Here is a 6,392-nt window from a genome sequence, read left to right as displayed (position 1 = left end):
TACGCAGCACTAAGGATCAGTTGGCTAAGCTACGTAGTTCAAATCGGGGGCTTAGGAACAGAGTTCGTGACTTGGAAGCTATTGTATAGAAGAACTGTTTGAAGCATGAGAACGAGTGTGACAGAAATAAAAAGGCTATTCGGGATTTGACCCTAAAAATTGCTGAAGTCGAACATTATTTGAAGTTGGAGATGGAGGAGTTAAAAAAAAATTATGGTGGAGAAGGCCATGAGGAAGTCTGTACTGCTCAGATGAATGAAGGAGGGCAGAATGAATTGTCACCCTTAAATGAACCTACTAGTCCGACTACAGCAGCACCTAAAATGGACACTCAAGTTCCAGCTGATGGAGTAGAAGCCTTCCTTGGCATGCATACAGAACTGGGTGAAATGGAAGCAGCAGTCTGTGGTGATGGAGTGGAAGGCTTTCCAGCCTCAGATCAAGAAGGGGCTGCAAGGGAAGCAGAAGTCCCTGCTGATGGAGTGGAACCCTTCCCAGCCATGGAAGTCATAGACACTGAAATTGAAACTTCAGTTCGTGAGAGGCAAGTGGACCAACAACCTCACAAGGTTCCTACCTCTGAAGATGTGAAGCTTCCTAGTGTTGAAGATGCCCTCCTTCCTACTCCGGAAGATGGGAATGGGTATAGAGTTATTTGTAAAACGATGTTACATTTGTTAGAGAATTGGAAGAAGACAGAAATTGAGGGGGTGGGATGCAAGGTCAGGCCTCCCATGAAATGTAACATAAGTCTGGTTGGTGATGAAGGGGACAACGAGGCTACTGCCACGGTTCGGAAACCAGATGCTGAAGGCAAAGGGTGCAGACTTAAGCGGGCTGCGACACCATTGTTGAGTCCATTCACCGATCCCTCCAGGAAAAAGAGGAAGGTTACTGATTTGCATGCACAGACACCTCAGCCCCGTTTTGATCCAACAAAACCCGTGGCCATGGACGATGTGAAGGCTATCATACAACTTTGCAGGGCTTGGAAAACTGACATCAGGTTAGGATTTGTATCTTGGCAAAACGAATATACTTGTTTTTTGATGTATGCAAACAATTTATACGCAGCTATACTATACATGTGTGTGTCATTGTCATATTATACAAGGTGTTCCACTTGTCTATTATATTTCAATTTACCTTTGCAAGTGTTGTTTTTGTAGTGCAGGGCTGGAGCTCGAACCATTTGAAGTTGGGGCAGATTTTTTTTACAAACTGTTAGATGAAACTGCATGGATGAGCTCGAGGGTAACAATTTGAACCCGGATTTATTTCGATCAATCTCTTATTTGATGACATTGACTATGTGTCATTTGTTGTGATATTGACGCGGTTGTTGTGTTCTGAAATAGCAGCACCTTGACATGGCCATGTTTCTAATACGCAAAAGACAACTCTCTCATCCACAACTATTTGGAAGGGAGTGGACAACCGCCGAGTTTTGTCTGCAGGTATTTTTGTATCCATATTATGTGTCACTGCAGTTCTTGCATTGGTAGGAGTCATGTAGGTCTCTCCTTTTGGTGCTTTGGTTTGGTTTATGTAACGTGTCTTTCACACTTGGTTGCAGCAATTTTTACAGCCGTTTGCAATGCCAAGTGGGAAACGAGTCACGAGGAAACAATATGCTGCAAGGACCGTTGACCCTCCCCCTAACTACCTCAAAAATGTACACCACTTTGTCAATGGGTCATGGCAACATGGGTATGCGCAAGCATGGACAAAAGTGCGCAAGGTCTATCTCCCGTATAATGTTCGACGGTCCCATTGGGTGGCAGTAGAAGTCGACTTTGTGCGACATACTGTCACTGTCTATGACTCGTATTCTGATTTTACCTCCAACAGTATGCTTGTCCGATTCATGGAGCCTATTACCCATACGCTTGCAAAGGTGCTGCATGAAATGAGGTTTTATGAGAAATCGGAGGTTGAAGCGGTGAAGAGAAAGGGGACTGACATGTCAAACTTTAACCCATTCACAATTTGCAGAATTTCCTATGTTCCTCAACAAAGTGATGGGTAAGCTGTGTTCTTTTAAATCACTATACTCGGTTGTTATCAATAGGTGCACTTCTAACTTGTCTACTGCTCGGGTGAACAGTACTTCATGTGGCATTATGACAGTCAAATATATCGAGTACCTTAGTGCCGGCATTCCTTTACATACCATTGACCCATCCAAGTTTGGCTACTACCGATTGAAGCTTGCAATCGAGGCTTTCAGGGGGGAGGCCTATGTATGAGGTAAAAGTCCTAATCTGACCTCATTGCTACTTTATTGTTAACTACTGCCTTTGGAATTGCGTTGTTATTTATTTCATTGTAGTTACGTCGTACGTACTCACCTGTGATGTCAGTGTTCATTTAAAAATGTCTTACATTATGTTGGGAACTTGTCCAACTGTGATTACTAAAAATGGCTACTTTTGTTCATCAAAGTTTAGGGTATTGGGGATTTGAACACTATAGATGGTAATGTCAATGTTTCGCAACTGGCATCTGATTCACGTATGTTATATGTTCTAAACTCCGACTGTGTGTAATCCAAAACTTGTTTCATGTTCTTTATGAAAGGTTCAAACAATTACTTCTTCAAATTGAACATGTCTTATGACATCTCCTTTTCCCTTTATATGAATGCTGAAGTGGCACATATGTCCTCCTTCTGCAGGTGGTCCTTCCAGCTTCATACCCATATTGACATCTCAGATTCTGTACATGTATGTGAAAGAAGTTGCAGGATGTTTCGTCGTATTGTGAATCTTGAAACTTAGTATCAGTTTTTGCGTAACATGGCACAATTTTTGACATTTTGCTCACCACGCGATAAAGTGGGGTGATTTTGTAGTAGGTTGCAGGGTGTTCATTTATGTAACGGAATTCAACTCTACTTGTCTTCCATGGTAGAAGGGCTGTATTCACTTTCCTTTGTTAGAACTAATTGTTGACATTCTGTGCTTAACAAATTCCTGTAAATCCATAATTTGGCACAAGTTGCAGCGAAATGCAATTTTTTGGGGCCACCCACATTGTAGCTTTTTCCATTATTTTATCGCCACTATAGCGAAATATTCAACTCTCATTTGGCAATATATTAGGGTGTTCATTTTCGTGACAGTTGAAAGTATATATTGGGTGGCTATGTCATGGACCTGTAAACATGAGACGACAGTGCATTGTCGACTGTTTAGTTTAGTTTAGTTAGGTTGAATACTTTGTTTTGTATATATATTTTTGAAATCCGATCCGGACGGAAATGTCGGGGTTCGTTAGCACAAACATTATCATTAACGCTCGGCTGGGCCAATTACAAGCTCAAATATTCTATTGTTTGACGTCATTGAGTTGTAGTTTTGGGAGGTCCCTCACCGTCAAATATTTAGTTATTTCTCATGTTTACGTGGAATAATTGGTCTGACGATTGAGGCTGCATAAGAGTTGATACCAAAATACCTGAGCCTGGGGTTATTGGCTATGCCTTTTGTATTTGCCTTTTCAAACCAAGATGAAACCAATAGAAAACGACCATCTCTGCCATCACTGATTTATATTAAATAAAACCTGTTCCATTACATCCATAACCTAACCAACTTTAACCTGCCAACTGTAGATGACCAGGAGTCCTATTACATTTGGAAAACAACAAATAAATGACCATTCCAACCAAGAAAACAGAGACCCAAAACCATGGGTTTTTCATCTTTCCTTTTCCAGCGTTTTGTTCTTCTTCCAAGCGGTTTATTTTCCTAAGCAAGCCTGGAATGATGTGCTTCGATCTGTCACACATCTCTGGGTCAGCCCATTCCCAAAATGTACATCCATTCCTCTGCAGAAACGGAAGCAATGTTTTCAAACAAAGACAGCCAGCATCAGATTTGGAATACAGACAATTCCCAAATGTCAGCTAAAACTTACACGTTTATTAAACTTACCCTTGCACATACTTGAAACCTCCTTCCAGGATGAGAAACCGTCCACGATGTATGCGTTTTGACAACGTTCCCACAGTAGCACAGCCGTGAACACACTGAACTCGCAGCTTCCATTTCCCAGCGAGATCTTGAAGTCGCGTCTTGACCGGGCAACCGAGACGTCACTGACTCACCCTTACCGGTACGGAGGCTCCTCCTACTCATCTTCTTGTTTTTGAGGGTATGAATTGTTGTTCACGTTATGCGATATTTAGGGTGCTGAAGAGGGTCATCCCAAATTCAAAGGGTTACACTTGCATGTGCACAATGTTTCAGTAACATGGTGTGAGTGCACAAACATGATACCTGGAGTTAATGGGGTGTTTTTAAAAAGGAAAAAAAAAATTCCAATATTTACCATTGCCAACAGTAAGTATAGATTGGGCCCAATGTTATTCATAGCCTTAGTTTATGACAGATACGGCATGGTATACACTTGCATATACAGTACATGCCATTCTTAGTTGTCTGTATATTGGTTGATGAATGACGTATTGGTAGGACAGTGGCACTATATTGGTATCGTATTGTAACTTTATTGTATTGCTATTGATTTGTATTGGTTTTATAATGCCCGATATTGGTGTTATATTGGCATTCCAATGTAACCTCAGCATTATTTGAAATTGGTACAGCTATTATAACATTTTTTATACTGTCTTGCGTATTGGTTTTGCAATGTCATTGAACAAGTCTACAAATCTGAACTATGTGGAAGGTAATTACGTTATATCGAATATGAAATGAATGCAGCCAAACTACATCAACTGCAGTTATCAAACTTCCTGCATACAACACAAAAGAAAGGCACCTGAAACGTACATATAATACGAAGGCCACCTCAACCTGGCAGCATACAAAATAAAATAACAATTCAGGTGAAACTTACACAAGACATAATTTACAAAGAGGTGACCTCAAACTTACAGAATACAATCTTAACAAAGACGGCACCTGCAGCTTACATTATACATATGTACCAACGAGGCCCCCTTTTCCCAACAGAAAACAAACGAAATAAAAAAAAAAAGCACCTCATACGTATATATTACAAAAATAGGGCACGTCAAAAATTCCACTGTACTGGGTTTGTCCCCAATAGTAGCCATGGTAATATTACAAGGCAAACCCTCTGGCTGTGGCCGAATTTCGAGTTGCATACCCGTCAAATGCGGCGACCGCGACCCATTAAGTTCATGACCCCTCCCACAGTGATGTCCCACTTTCCTTCTGCATCCACAATTTGTGCAAACTTCCTAAATAGTTCGAAGCCGGATTCCAGTTGTTGTTGCTTCAGCTAAGCCATTTTGTCTGATTCTTTGAATGCAATAACTGCACTGGCAGGGGCATTTTCAAGTCTAGCTCTGACAGCCTTCATATGTAGGAGATGCATCCGGGCTTGATAATGCGCCCGAATTGTGCGCTTTTTTATGACACCCCACCTAGCTTGGCCCTCTTTAATTTTGCTAACTATGTCTGCATGGAGATTTTTCCAGAACATGGTATTGGCTCGACATTGCTGCAGTCCATGGACCCAGTCTTCAGTGTCTTCTGTTGCTGCTTTGCCAGGTGTTTCAGTGTCCCCTCATTCAGTAATGGCAAGGGTTGGGTTTGGTGTGGGGTTGGGGTCCATGGGTGTTGGGTATTTACTGTGGGTTGGTGTGGCCATTAGTTTGACCAAACTGCCATTCATTGTGATGTAGGTGAAATAGCTGCGCAGGCAGGGGGGGTTTGACGGAGTAAGTGTGATGGAAATGTTGGGTGGATGCAGCTGGGTTACAATTAAATAATGGGAGGTATTAATGACCAGGAGTAAATGACTGTGCTGAAGAGGCGGGAGTTGTTGGGTCCAATTTTAGGCGGGAGTTGTTGGGCAACACATTTGACTTGGGCTGTGCATAATAACAGCTGTATATAACTATTCTTTACCATTGGTTGGTGGTTGTTGTATGGGACCCTTGTTGAATTTGCAATTTATTCCTTTTGTCCTCTTTCCCCAATTTCCCTCCTGTACCAAAACTACAAATTGTCCCAAATATATGAGTACGGTAATTTGACAATGAATTGGCCAATTACAAAAATGGACCATGAAAGTATTTGTGTTTCCAATTTCCTTTTTCAGGGTGCATGTTTTCCTTGATATGAGTTCCATTTTTGTATATAACGGTGAATTCCTAACTCTTATTTTGTACCATGTGCAAATATTTGTAGGTGTATTCATCCCACCAGACGTTTTATTCGCCTTTAAATTTCGGAAGATGGGACTGTATATGACTGATTTGGTGGTATTATTTTATTTTTAGATGGACTTGCCTATTGTCGTCATTTGTAGGGGATACTTTGTAATTTATGAACAAGTCTGTACAGTTGGTAAAATGAGTTAATGGGGAACTTGCTACTAAGGGAGTTATTCAT

General features: G+C 41.2%; 1 long non-coding RNA gene across 1 annotated transcript; it reads left to right on the top strand.

Annotated features, from left to right (window-relative positions):
* On the top strand, positions 1,177 to 1,722 carry LOC109949559. The gene is made up of 3 exons (XR_002272009.1): positions 1,177 to 1,254; positions 1,362 to 1,457; positions 1,577 to 1,722. It is a non-coding gene; the product is annotated as an uncharacterized LOC109949559 (long non-coding RNA).

Source organism: Prunus persica, chromosome G6, assembly GCF_000346465.2.
Source record: "Prunus persica cultivar Lovell chromosome G6, Prunus_persica_NCBIv2, whole genome shotgun sequence".
Lineage (NCBI taxonomy): Eukaryota > Viridiplantae > Streptophyta > Magnoliopsida > Rosales > Rosaceae > Prunus > Prunus persica.
This window is presented reverse-complemented; position numbering and strand designations above follow the sequence as displayed.